The sequence below is a fragment of the Corylus avellana genome, chromosome ca5 (genome assembly GCF_901000735.1).
Source record: "Corylus avellana chromosome ca5, CavTom2PMs-1.0".
Taxonomy (NCBI): domain Eukaryota; kingdom Viridiplantae; phylum Streptophyta; class Magnoliopsida; order Fagales; family Betulaceae; genus Corylus; species Corylus avellana.
In genome coordinates, this window is record NC_081545.1 from 21,952,488 (window position 1) to 21,967,943 (window position 15,456).

At 33.3% G+C, this 15,456-nt stretch overlaps 1 pseudogene; it reads right to left on the reverse strand.

The window, feature by feature from the left end:
• Positions 1-8,555: 8,555 nt before the first annotated feature.
• LOC132181944 (receptor-like protein kinase FERONIA) lies at positions 8,556-14,638 on the reverse strand (annotated as a pseudogene).
• Positions 14,639-15,456: the final 818 nt, after the last annotated feature.

The following is a 15,456-nucleotide window of genomic DNA, read 5'->3' on the forward strand; positions in this document are numbered from 1 at the left end:
AGGAAAACGCTAAAGGCACAATTATTTTGCCTAACTTTAGGTCAACTTTTGCCTTACTTTTTAATTTTTTTTTTTTTTTAAAAAAAAAAGAAGTTTCTGAAGCAATAATTTTTATTTTGGTTATTCTTTTTTTTTTTGGTATTTTTTTTTAAATAAAAATTGTATTTTGCTTCAGAAATTTTTTCCTTATTTTTTTAATTTAAAAAATAACAGAATTAAGAATTAAGAATGTTTCTGAAGCAATAATTTTTATTATGGTCCTTCTTTTATTTGGTATTTTGTTAAAAAAAAATAAAAATTGTATTTTTCTTCATAATAAAAATAGCCAATGTGTGGAATTTTTTAATTTTTTAAATTTAAAAAATTTAAAAAAATTTAAAAAATAAATAAATAAGTTGGCCCAAATTGGCCCCAAGTTGAGGTTGTATCATTCCTCTAGTTAAATGGATCAAAACACTCTTAAGTTATTAAATAGATATTTTGATTTAAAGTTTTATCTCAAATGATTTTATCCGCTTAATGGTTAGTGTATATGGTATAATTTTCCAATTTTGATTTAAAGTTTTATCTCAAATTCAAAGCACTAATTAATAAGAAAATTTGGTAAATAGTATCTATTAGATCACTTTAATTTCTACGGTCCTTTGGAAAAAATTTGAGGAAATTCTTATCCTATCCTATTTATAGAGTCTCATAAAAACAAGGTTGACTGTTAGGAGACCCAAATAAGGAATATACATAGTGGCATTTGAGCCGCATTAATTGGGGAGAGCATATGCTGTGTGGTCGTGGCACAAAAGGTAGCTTTTGTGCCCATCACTTAGAGTGAGACACCTCATTAATTCAAGAAAAATGCATGATAGCAAAACACAAGATTAATTCTTTCACGCAGTCATTGAGCCACTGCAAGCCTTTGTTTGCAGCCGTCCACCCGCCACTGGATCTCCCTCCCTCTCCCTCTCTCTCCGCCGGGAGTGGCTTGTGCGGCCACCCCTAGGCCATATGTGGTGGCCGCGGCCCGCGCAAGCCACCCCAAGGCCATTTGGGGTGGCGCCGAGCCACAAATCTAGCCAAGGGTGGCCGCGAATCGCCCCACCTCCATTTGTCACCTTTTACATTTACTTTTTTAAAAAATTTAATAAAACCTGATATAATAAGGTGTGGTTGTGTGCTTTTTCTTAGAATGTTCTAACTGATGTGACAACCTCTGAATGATGGACAAAACAAGGGTTTTGTGCACGGACGACATTAAGTTATTCTCTTAATTAGGAAGCCAATGTTTTCTTCAATTTTTAAAAGGGAGGATGCCATCCTTTAAAAAAAAAAAAAAAAAAAAAAAAAATTCTAAGGCTTATAATTAAGCCACGTCACTTGTCTTTGAAAAAAAAAAGAAGTTAATTGAGATGTGAAATTGTCAAATGTCAAGTATGGTTAACATCACTTTTTCTTCTTTATTTTTACCTCCAACCAATCAAACCCTTAAAAAGTAGAAAGGCAAAAGATATATTATTTCGATGAGAATAATTTCTATAGGGTTTTGGCACAAATTAAGGCTTTTGTGCCATCTAATAAGAAGGCGACACATCAGCGTAGAACATTATAACAAAAATATGATGTTCCACCTAATCTTTTTTTTTAGAATACCTAAAATAAAACATCTTCTAGAATAACATTTTCATATTTTTCTTCAAAACCACCACAGCCACCAACCTCCCGTTGGAGACACTACCGGAGATGCCGCCGGAGACGACGCACGACGCCAGCCGGTACAAAGAAAGCCAGAGATGACGGATATTTCCTTTACAGAAAAGGCTAGGTAAGAACCAAGCTCCTCCTCCCTCTCTCTGGCGCCCCTCTCTCTCACTAGCGGCAATAGAGAAAAAAAATTTTCTCAAATATAAGTAATGAAATAAATGAGAAGATCATGTTGCGAGAAAAATATAAACGAGAATGAGACAAATAAGCTTAAACAATGGAATAGCAAAAGCTTTTTCTTCTCCATGTTTGAGGAGAGAGTATGACAAAAAAGAAAATGGCTAAAGAATAGGGAGCTTGGTAGAGTTTTGGTAAGTTTTCTCCAAATTTTGGCTAAAATGCTCTTTAGTTAAAGGAAAACGCTAAAGGCACAATTATTTTGCCTAACTTTAGGTCAACTTTTGCCTTACTTTTTAAATTAAAAAATTTTTAAAAAAAAAGTTTCTGAAGCAATAATTTTTATTTTGGTTATTCTTTTTTTTTTTTTTGGTATTTTTTTTTTGAAATAAAAATTGTATTTTGCTTCAGAAATTTTTTCCTTATTTTTTTTTTTAAATTTAAAAAATAACAAAATTAAGAATTAAGAATGTTTCTGAAGCAATAATTTTTATTTTGGTCCTTCTTTTATTTGGTATTTTGTTAAAAAAAAAATTGTATTTTTCTTCATAATAGAAATAGCCAATGTGTGGAATTTTTTAATTTTTTAAATTTAAAAAATTTTAAAAAATTTTAAAAAATAAATAAATAAGTTGGCCCAAATTGGCCCCGAGTTGAGGTTGTATCATTCCTCTAGTTAAATGGATCAAAACACTCTTAAGTTATTAAATAGATATTTTGATTTAAAGTTTTATCTCAAATGATTTTATCTGCTTAATGGTTAGTATATATGGTATAATTTTCCTATTTTGATTTAAAGTTTTATCTCAAATTCAAAGCAATAATTATTAAGAAAATTTGGTAAATAGTATCTATTAGATCACTTTAACTTCTACGGTCCTTTGGAAAAAATTTGAGGAAATTCTTATCCTATTTATAGTCTCATAAAAACAAGGTTGACTGTTAGGAGACCCAAATAAGGAATATACATAGCGGCATTTGAACCGCATTAATTGGGGAGAGCATATGCTGTGTGGTCGTGGCACAAAAGGTAGCTTTTGTGCCCATCACTTAGAGTGAGACACCTCATTAATTTAAGAAAAATGCATGATAGCAAAGCACAAGATTAATTCTTTCACGCAGTCATTGAGCCATCGCTAGCCTTTGTTTGCAGCCGTCCACCCACCACTGGATCTCCCTCCCTCTCCCTCTCTCTCCGCCGGGAGTGGCTTGTGCGGCCACCCCTAGGCCATATGTGGTGGCCGCGGCCCGCGCAAGCCACCCCAAGGCCATTTGGGGTGGCGCCGAGCCACAAATCTAGCCAAGGGTGGCCGCGAATCGCCCCACCTCCATTTGTCACCTTTTACATTTACTTTTTTAAAAAATTTAATAAAACCTGATATAATAAGGTGTGGTTGTGTGCTTTTTCTTAGAATGTTCTAACTGATGTGACAACCTCTGAATGATGGACAAAACAAGGGTTTTGTGCACGGACGACATTAAGTTATTCTCTTAATTAGGAAGCCAATGTTTTCTTCAATTTTTAAAAGGGAGGATGCCATCCTTTAAAAAAAAAAAAAAAAAAAAAAAAAATTCTAAGGCTTATAATTAAGCCACGTCACTTGTCTTTGAAAAAAAAAAGAAGTTAATTGAGATGTGAAATTGTCAAATGTCAAGTATGGTTAACATCACTTTTTCTTCTTTATTTTTACCTCCAACCAATCAAACCCTTAAAAAGTAGAAAGGCAAAAGATATATTATTTCGATGAGAATAATTTCTATAGGGTTTTGGCACAAATTAAGGCTTTTGTGCCCTCTAATAAGAAGGCGACACATCAGCGTAGAACATTATAACAAAAATATGATGTTCCACCTAATCTTTTTTTTTAGAATACCTAAAATAAAACATCTTCTAGAATAACATTTTCATATTTTTCTTCAAAACCACCACAGCCACCAACCTCCCGTCGGAGACACTACCGGAGATGCTTCCGGAGACGATGCACGACGCCAGCCGGTACAAAGAAAGCCAGAGATGACGGATACTTCCTTTATAGAAAAGGCTAGGTAAGAACCAAGCTCCTCCTCCCTCTCTCTGGCGCCCCTCTCTCTCACTAGCGGCAATAGAGAAAATTTTTTTTCTCAAATATAAGTAACGAAATAAATGAGACGATCATGTTGCGAGAAAAATATAAACGAGAATGAGAGAAATAAGCTTAAACAATGGAATAGCAAAAGCTTTTTCTTCTCCATGTTTGAGGAGAGAGTATGACTAAAAAGAAAATGGCTAAAGAATAGGAAGCTTGGTAGAGTTTTGGTAAGTTTTCTCCAAATTTTGGCTAAAATGCTCTTTTGTTAAAGGAAAACGCTAAAGGCACAACTATTTTGCCCAACTTTAGACCAACTTTTGCCTTACTTTTGAATTTAAAAAATTACAAAATAAAAAATAAAAAAAAAAGTTTCTGAAACAATAATTTTTATTTTGGTTATTCTTTTTTTTTTTTGGTATTTTTTTTAAAAATAAAAATTGTATTTTGCTTCATATATTTTTTCTTTATTTTTTTAATTTAAAAATAACAAAATTAAAAATTAAAAAAGTTTCTGAAACAATAATTTTTATTTTGATCCTTCTTTTATTTGGTATTTTTTTAAAAAATAAAAATTGTATTTTTATTCATAATAAAATAGCCAAGATGTGGAATTTTTTAATTTTTTAAATTTAAAAAAAAAAAAAAAAGGAAGGTTGGCCCAGGTTGGCCCCAAGTTGAGGTTGTATCATTCCTCTAGTTAAATGGATCAAGAGACTCTTAAGTTATTAAATAGATATTTTGATTTAAAGTTTTATCTCCAATGATTTTATCCGCTTAATGGTTAGTATGGTATAACTTTCCTATTTTGATTTAAAGTTTTATCTCAAATTCAAAGCAATAATTAATAAGGAAATTTGGTAAATGGTATCTATTAGATCACTTTAATTTCTACGGTCCTTTAGAAAAAATTTGAGGAAATCCTTATCCTATTTATAGAGTCTCATAAAAACAAGGTTGACTATTAGGAGACCCAAATAAGGAATATACAGAGTGGCATTTGAACCGCATTAATTGGGGAGAGCATATGCTGTGTCGTCGTGGCACAAAAGGTAGCTTTTGTGCCCACCACTTAAAGTGAGACACCTCATCAATTCAAGAAAAATGCATAATAGCAAAACACAATATTAATCCTTTTACGCGGTCATTGAGCCACCGCTAGCCTCTGTTTGCCGCTGCCCACCCACTGCCGGATCTCCCTCCCTCTCCCTCTACCGGGAGTGGCTTGCGCGGCCACCCCTAGGCCATATGTGGTGGCCGCGGCCTGCGCAAGCCACCCCAAGGTCATTTGGGGTGGTGGCGCGCCACCTCAGATCTAGCCGAGGGTGGCTGTGCAAGCCACCCTAAGGCCATTTGGGGTGGTGCGCAGCCACCCCTTGGCTTAGGGGTGGCTTGCTCAGCCACCCCAGATCTGGCTAGGGGTGGCCGCAAATCGCCCCACCTCTCTCTGTCACCTTATACATTTACTTTTTTAAAAATTTTAATAAATCTTGATATAATTAGGTGTGATTGTGTGTTTTTTCTTAGAGTGTTCCAATTGATGTGAGAACCTCTGAATAATGGACACAAAACAAGGGTTTTGTGCACCGACGACATTAAGTTATTCTCTTAATTGGGAAGCCAATGCATGTTTTCTCCAATTTTTAAAAGGGAGGATGCCATCCTTTAAAAAAAAATAAAAAATAAAAAAAATTCTAAGGCTTATAATTTAGCCACGTCACTTGTCTTTGAAAAAAAAAAGGAAGTTAATTGAGATGTCAAATTGTAAGTGTCAAGTATGGTTAACACCACTCTTTCTCTTTCTTTTTACCTCCTACCAATCAAACCCTTAAAAAGTAGAAAGGCAAAAGATAGATTATTTCAATAGGACATTAAGATTAGATTAAGGGCGTTTGGAATTGTGATTTCGCAATAATAATTTATGTTTTTAAAAGATATTATAAAATATAAGGTGTTTGACATTGTGATTTAAAAATCACTTAATCTTAAAAAAAAAAATTAAAAACCGCGGTTTTTATAAGCAGACTAGAGGTATTTATTTAAAAAATGCAAATAAAAGGAGTTTGAATAAAATATATATTATTTCAATAGGACTTTAAGATTAGATTAAGATTAGAATAACTTAGAGATAATAAATTATCAGTATTGATAATATTAGTAAGAGTTAAAGACATTATTTAGTCTTGTTACAGAATAAAAGATACATTATTTCAATAGGATTTTAAGATTAGATTAAGATTAGAATAACTTAGAGATAATAAATTATCAGTATTGATAATATTAGTAAGAGTTAAAGACATCATTTGTGTCTTGTTACGGGCTCTTGATACCAAGTTAAATGACCATATATTCCAAAGACTTAAGCTGATAAAAAGAGGTAAATTTAATTATTTAATCAATACTTTAACATTAACAAAATATCCCTAATCTTATAAATCCCATTAATAAGCATTAAAATCCCGTGTGTAAGAACACATTCCTAGCAAACAAATTAACCTTAAATTTTGTGATCTATGGTTCTGAAAGGCTCTTGATAAATCTGCAGAATTTCCTGCATTTGGGGTCAAACAAATTGAAACCCCATTTCTGTTATAAAAAAGCTTCCAATATTGTTCTCATCGGTTACTGCATATGCATAAAACCAGAACACAAAAAGAAGTCCAGATATGCAAATAATTAGCAAATGCAGTCCAAATTTTGAAGGAAATTTATCAAGAATTCACAACATGGAAACAAAAATTTGGACTCAATTTGCAATGTGTTCCCAAATTAAAGATTGTATCAATGTCTCCCATAATCTACCAAAAATTTGTAATGTACCATTTTTGTCGAAAAAAAATGACCTTAAATTTTTTTTCAATAAGACAAAAATATATCTATAAATTCGAAAAAAGAAAATTAAAAATATTTTTTTCCCTTTAGCAAAAGGATAGAGTTTTCCTCATTCCTCCAATCTATTCTATAAAAATGACATGTGTCATCTACATGTGATAAGCACATGTTTTTTTTTTTAAATTACATTAATGACAAAGTTGGGAGAAATTTTTATTCAAAAAGCATGTACTTCTCACATGTTATTAAAAAAAATGTGTTTCTGATATAAAATGTCATTTTTTATGAAATAGGTTAGAGCAAATTCCTCCAACCCAGTTTGGAGGAAAACTCTGTCCAATAAATAGGACAAACTTCACTTTAGACACTCTGAACTACCACACGTTTTGAGAAAACACCCAAATTTCAAAAATTCTCAATTTCATCCCTAAACTTTCAATTTGAAGCATTGTATCCCCTCCGTCGGTTTTTAAACTTTAAAAGTAATAAAACGACCATTATACCCCTAACATTTTTATAAAATTCTAAATTTACCCTTAATTTCAAATTTAAAATTTTTTAAAAAATTATTAAAAAAAATCACAAGGTGAATTTCCTTCAACCCAGTTTGGAGGAAAACTCTATCTGCGACCCACGGTTAGGTCACTTTGTGACCCCTTTTTTTTTTTCTTCATTTAAAAAAAATGAAAATCAAAAGGTAATTTGGTCTTTTTAGGGATTTCTGTTAAGGTTTAACAGTAAAAATTGACTGAATGAGTAAATTGCATCAAATTGAAAGTTCGATGAGTGAAATTGAGAGTTTTTAAAATTTAGGGGTCTTCTCAAAATGCGTACTAATTCAGGGGTCATTTGTAAAGTTTTTCCAAACAAATAAATAATTCTTTTTTTTAAAAAAAAAAAAAAAATTTAGAAGCAAAGTTGGACTCAACAATCCAATAAGAATCCTAAAAATCCTCCAAGATACATCTCATAGGAATGGTAATCCTCCAAGAACTCAAGCTCATAATGGTCTCAATATCAAGATATATAATAGATAGAAGAGATAAGGATAGGGAGTAAGTTAGAATCCTATAATCATATATAATTGTTAAAATATACGGAAAATATTATATTTTTCGTATATTTCATAATTATGATATTGAAATATTCTCTATTTATGCGTTGATAGTAATCACATATTGAGATTATAAGCAAATCAATGAGATTTGATTACTAAACTTGTATGTTGACACTATCCTATAAATAAGGACCTTTGTATTGTAGACAGATAAAGTTCATGAGCACAATATAGCCTTTATGAAACCTTTGTTTCCTTCTGCTTTCTCTCTTCTCTCTCTCATTCTTCCGCTTTTCAATGAGTGAAATTGAGAATTTTTAAAATTTATGAGTCTTCTCAAAACGTGTACTAGTTCAGCGGTCATTTGTAAAGTTTTTTCAAACAAATAAATAAAAATATTTTTATTTTTTATTTTTTATTTAGAAGCAAGTTGGACTCTACAACCCAATAAGAATCCTAAAAATCCTCCAAGATACATCTCATAGGAATGGTAATCCTCCAAGAACTCAAGCTCATAATGGTCTCAATATCAAGATAATAGATAGAAGAGATAAAGATAGAGATCTGTAAGCTAGAATCCTATCATCATATATAATGTTAGCAAAGTTACACCCACTGAATTCCAGTTACTTTCGTTTCTAAGAATCATATAACTTTTATTTTATTCATTATTATTTCTCTTCATTTCAGCATATAATATTTGTTTTGCTAATACCACAATATCACCGCTAGAGATGCGGCGACATATATATGAACCTACATATGAAGAGAATACCGCCACAAAGGCGGCAATCCGCCGCAGAAGAGCCAGTGATCAGAAAAGCGTCGCGGACGGAGGTGCTGTTCGTGATATCTACCATCTTACTGGGTGGTACGTAAATGTTATCACTTCGAAACATATTTCCGTAATATACTAATATCAGATTTCTCCTACGTATTTGGAGTCCTATGCCTTGTTATCAGCCTCGCCGAGGAGGAGAAAGCCATGTGCAGGGCTTTCTCTCAAATCACTGCAACTGACAGCGCTACATCTGGCCGTAAAATTGTACGTGTTATGGTTCCGTGGTGCAATATGATGTAAGGCTATTTGATATATATTCAATTTTCGGAACACTCTGGGCCATCTACTAGCTATCATGTTCGTTCTAAATGTAAGCCAAAGTTACGTGAACCATCAAGACAACTGCAAAATATTATACCTCGTAAGTTCTCTATCCTTTTCATCTGTGGAAGTTGTCTGGTTTGCTTGCTCTGAGAAATTCTCGGGTTGGCAGGACCATCGTTGGTTTGATAGGTTTCCATTAGAGTCGATATATACTTGTGCTTTCAGACTTTTTTGGGCTTCTTTTTTCAATTTTTTTTTTTTAAAAAAAAAAATCAAGGGTATAATGCTCATTTTGTCGCTTTTAACGAGTGGCGAAATTGAGAGTTTTTAAAATTTAAGAAGTTCTTCTCAAAACGTCATTTAGTTCAGGGTCTAAAGTAAAATTTTTTCATTAATTTATTATGATTATTAGGGTTGGGTACGTATCGGGTATTTTCTCCCACCAAACCCAAAAAATCAGTTAATTAATTGATTTCATAGTGACACTGACAGTTATAAATTTCGACTGACTCGATTAGCTGTGGATTGGTTAAGTTGGTTAGTCGTGGACTTTTTATATTAGGCTAAGCCTATTTTTATTGGCAAAAATAAATTGTTTTTGGACTAAACATGTATTTATATATTGGACATGTTTTTAGGCTAAACAAGTGACTTAAACAAATATTGAGGGCCAAAGTTGGTTTTTTTTATTTTTTGTTACATATTATGACAAATTGTTTTCTCATCTTCCTTTCTTCAATCAAATTCTCAGATTGTTGACGCATATACAGCAAGATATATATTTTATCTGGCATGGCAGAGATTATTTTACGTTGAAAATTGGATTATCGAGGTTTGATAACAGAGCTCACAAGTGCTGTAGATTTGCTTCTTTCCAAGCTATTGATATCACTTGATTCTTTTGATGCAGAGGACAATCGGTGACATTTTTGGGTTCTACATTTGTGGGCTATGATATACGTTGGGCTTTTATGGGTGTCCTCTCTGAATTGGTGAATGGTTTCATTCTTGGAGATTTTTGCTACTACCTTACCAGGTATCTGCTTTGATTTTGCAAACTTCCTAACTATATTTTTCCGGAAAACTTTACAAAGAACCAGTGAATTACGACTATGCATTTTGAGAAGACTTTTTTAAATTTTAAAAGCTCTCAATTTCATCTTTCGAACTTTCAATTTGATGCAATATATATACCCCCTTCGTCCAATTTTCAACTTTAACTTTAACGAAATGACAAAATACCAAAATACCTGTGATTTTTGTTTTGTTTTTTTTTAAAAAAAAAAAAAATTAAAAAAAATTGGGTCACAAAGGTAAATTTAGAATTTTATAAAAAAATTCAGGGGTATAAATTAAGGTCATTTAATCATTAAATCATGTTTAAGTGATAAAATGATCATTATATCCCTGGTTTTTTTATTAAATTTCAAATTAAAATTTTTTAAAAAAATAAATTTATCATCAAAAAAAAAAAAAAAATACAAGGTGACCCACGGTTGGGCCACCTCGTGACCTTTTTTTTTTTTTTTTTTAATCGAAGGGTAATTTTGTTTTTTTTTTTTGTTTTTTGTTTTTTTTTTTTTTTTTTTTTTTCGGGGTTTCGTTAGGGTTTAGCAGTAAAAATTGACGGATTGGGTAAATTGCATCAAATTGAAAGTTTAAGAGGTGAAATTAATATATATATATAGAGAGAGAGAGAGAGAGAGAGAGAGTACAACATCTCAATCTTGTAGTCAAACATAGTTTCTGAATATTCCTTGCAAGTTATATATGATTTTATATAAATGTCCCTCTAGATATTTTTGTTTTTTAAATTTTACTAACATTTTACTTCGAAAAACAAAAATTGTCCATAGGGAATTCGTATATTATAAATGAACTTATTTTTTGGCTAAGTCTTAGGGTCCCTTTAAAATGTACGATTTGAAAGTGTAATTTTTAAAAATGCAATTAAGTGTTTGGTAAATTTACTATTTGACCTTTAAAATTGCAATTTATCCTTTAAAAAAAATTATGCGTTTAAAAAAAAAAATACCTCATTACCTGTGATTTAAATACATAGATTTTTTGCCTTTTCAAATTGCAATTTGTTAAAAATGCAATCCCAAATAATTTATTATCTGCGACTTGATTGAAAATCACTCTTTGTTTATGAAATCGCAATACCTAACACAGCCTTACTATGTGAGACTAAGTTTTATAAGTAATTTTGGAAGGTATTACATGTTGGCCCGTATTTTTGGAGTGATAGTGTGTGTATATATATATATATTGTTGGAAATAAAGATGTAGGAATTGCAGAAAAAATAAACGTAAATGGGAATTTGTTGAAATTTGGACAGTAAGGTGATTCTGACTCTATCTCTTAGATAAATATTGCCTCTCACTTTTGTAAAAGGGAATCACATCAATTTTATCCTCAGTATACAATACTGCCCAATGTAGTGTGCATATTGCAAACTTTGAACACTATCCAGAACCAAAAAATATTGTAACAACCGTGAATAACGGAGAGAAGAAGAGAGAGAAAATAAAAATATTGGTCAATAATAAACTGCTGGAAAAAATCATATATATTTAACTTCATATAATCACAGAAGTTGAAATAGCAGGTATACCTTGATAAAACATGGTCTCATAAAACAAGATAATTTGAGAAATTGAAGCAGTAGTACGTGGTAATTGATCAAACAAGATAATAGGAGAAACAATTATTTATTTAAAATAAATAACTATTAAAACATGATAATAGGAAAAGAATTATTAATTTAAAATTCAAATAATCATGAAATAATTATAAATTCAGATTTTAATTTCATGAAATAATTTCAACACATATTATTTCATGAAATTAAAATTTCCAATTTATAGTTATTTCATATTTATTTCGCATTTTAAATTAAAAATCGTTTTCCTTTTATCATGTTTGAGTAGTTGTTTATTTTAAATAAATGTTTCTCCAATTGTCTTGATTGATCAGTTACCTCGACTGCTTCAATTTCTCTCATGTTTTATGAGATTATTTTTTGTCAAGTTACAGCAGCTATTTCTTTCAAATTGTTTGTAACTGCCATTTCAACTAATATATATTGCTTATGTGATTATATGAAATTAAATATATAACTTTTTCTAGCAGTTTTTTATTGACAGATATTTTATTTTCTCCCTCTTCTTTTCTCCTTTATTCACAGTTGTTATAATATTTTTTGGTTCTGGATAGTGTTCAAAGTTTGCAATATGCAACTACATCGGGCAGTATTATATACTGAGGATAAAATTGATGTGATTTCCTTTTGCAAAACTTCTAAAACAAGTGGGATGCAATATTTATCTAAGAAATAGAGTTAGAATCACCTTACTGTTCATATTTCAACAACTTCCCATTTACGTTTATTTTTTCTGCAATTTCTACATCTTTATTTCTAACAGCCACGAGATTTTCAAGTAAGATGACAAACTTTATGTGAGTTGACATGCTAAAGTTTATGAAAGGCTATTTATTTGGAATTACTTTGAAACGTATGCATCTTTTACTGATATAATTATGGATCTTACATTCTTTGCTCATGTAGTGTCTAGGTTTTGGCTAGCACATTTCTTTATTTAAATCGTGTTTTCTTAGTTAGATGCACTATTGTTTATTCTATTTGGTTAAATATTCCTAAGAATTTCACTGCTGATGTATCGAATCGTGAAGAAGGAATTGAGGAGGCATTTTGAAGAAGGAAATTGTGATGATTTCGGACAATATTGTTAATATTGAATTTGATACATATTATGTGTAAAGGAACAATACTTTTTTGATGTTAGATATAGGTTTTTACTAATTTAGGAAGAGACGACAACAAACAAACATAATCCTTATTAGCAAAATTTTCGGCCATGCTCAGATTGGTGCTTTTTGCACTCCATACCCCTTCACTACTAGCAATAAACATGTCGTCACAGTCACCTTTTGCCAACTCTTGAAAGAGGGGTCCCTTCATTTTCTCATCAAGACTGATATTGTTGGCGCTCTCCTACAATTGTAATGCCAACTGAAGGCCCCACACTACTTCGTTCATGGATGGCCTTTTGGTTCCATCATCAAGCAAACAATTCACTGCAATCTTACCAAATCTCTCCAAACACTCCGGTGTGATCGCACTCTTTAAAAACGGATCAACAATCTAATCAATTATTTTGTTGTGATAACACTCTGGGGCCTATTGTACTAGATTCACTTGATTCTTCTCAACCGTACGAAGTAGCGGTGGCCTTGCGCATAATACTTCACACAACACTACACCGAAAGAGTACACATCGGACTTTTCAATTAGATGTTGAAGCCGACAATACTCCGAATCCATATACCTAATGCTACCTTTGACCATTGTGCTTACATGGGTCTTGGACATGGTGTTCGGCCCCATTTTGGACAGACCAAAATCCGAAACATTTGCTTCCCATTTTTCATCCAAAAGAATATTTGTCGTCTTCACGTCACAATGAATGATCATGTGCTTTGCATTAGTGTGGAGGTATTGCAACCCATGGGCAGCACCGATGCAAACACTGAGCCGTTGCTTCCACGAAAGAGGATTATCGGTGTCAGACAGATGATCACATAGGTTCCCAAGAGCCATGAAATCGTATACAAGGATCATCTTGCGGTCATCATTGTAATAGCCCATCAAAGACACAAGATGACGGTGTTGTAGCTGGGAGAGCATCGCAATCTCGGTGTGGAACTCTTGAGCCCCTTGCTTTGAACTGGATTTCAGCTATTTGATTGCAACTGGGGGGTTCCCACCATCAATGTACCCTTTATACATGTTGCCAAACCCTCCAACTCTTGTGATTAAAACCTCATCAAAATCATTTGTGGCGGTTTTGATTTCAGCAAACAAAAAGTTACGACATAATTCGGACGGTAGAGATGAGCCTTTTATCGTAGTTGACTTGGTCTTAGTGCAAGAAAATAGACCCCACCATGAAGTTTCACCGGTGGAGCTCACGTCCTAGGCTCTCTTACTCAGACAGAAAGTCACAAAACCAATTATAAAGAGTAGAGCAACGCTAAAAATTGCACCACCGATTATTGCAATTCTCATTTTCAGATTATCTTTTGACTTCATCAATTGTTGACCTCCGGTTTCAACTGAAGACATCATCAGAACTGGGTCTGGGTTTGACCCGGCAAGACTACCATCGGAGTTGTTCAACTTGAATATTTCTGGGCTGTTCAAAATTGCATCAGCAGACGTTGGCCATGACTCATGACTTGTGAATCATATAATGGAAATGGGATAAAAAAAGTGAACTTTTAGAATTTTGACTAGCATGTTAATTATATCAACAGTGCTTATAACATTTCATCAATTGTGCAAAGAGAAAAAACCCTAGAGAGAGTGCCGCATAGCTGGGGGGGAGCCCTCCCCCTCCTTTCCCTGACTCTTCCCCTTCTTTTTGCTTACTTTTATTTTGTTATAGGCTCAAGCACCACTGTGTTGGGTGTGCCGTCCATCATTTTTGCTGTATCTTTTTCTGGGGTTAATGGGGCTCTTGGATCGGACTATTCAAAGCTCGATTTACGTCCCTCCGTCAGACCCACCTCGACACATGCCCCTCCACTGCGCACACTAGCCCCGCCCGCTTCCAACGGAACATGCCGCTTCTGGTTCTGGCAACCCTGTGACGGATCAAGACTCGCACGCGCCTGCGCATAGTTTTTTCACACTCTGGCCATAATCATTCAGCAGCCTTCCTCCAGTAGTGTTTTGTGGACTTTTGTGCCTTTTTCTTTATTTATTTTTTTTCCAGTATTTTTCATTTTCCCAGTATTGTTTGGTCCTAGCCTGTTGAGTTGAGGATGTGAATAATTTCTTGGCTTGCAAATCGAGGATGATGAGTTTCGGTAGGAGGATGTTGCTACCTATATATCAGATTGAGTCTGTATGGAGCAAAAATGTTGTTACAACTGAAGATTAGTCATGAGTTAGTGGATATTGATGTCATAGATAGGTCTTGAATGTAAGATTGTTATGTATGTATCTATGATGTTGTAACCTTGTAGCTTCAGCTATGATTTTTTGAGAGCTTTATGCTCTGCGATGTAAGAGCTTTATGCTCGTGATTCTTCTTCAATTAATGAGACTAGAATGATTTTCCCTCCAGAGCACGAGCAAGCAACTCTGCAGGGTCACAGTTCAGTGAAGTTTGGAGGCTTCTTTGGAAGCTACATATTCTTAATGCGGAGAAGACCTTTCTCTGGAGAGCCTGTCACGACATCCTCCCTACAAAAGAAAATCTGCATCGCAGAAAGATATTAAATGATCCACTTTTCCCAATCTGTGAGCTGGAAATTGAATCCAGTTATCATGCACTATGGGACTGCCCCTCTGCGCGGGACGTATGGAGCGTTTGCGGGAGAAAGCTTCAAAAGAGCGTCTTCAATGGGCCAGATTTTCTGGAGGTGGTCAGTGGGATCTTTCAAAAATGCGTAGAGGAGGATATACACCTCTTTGTTGGGATAGCAAGAAAAA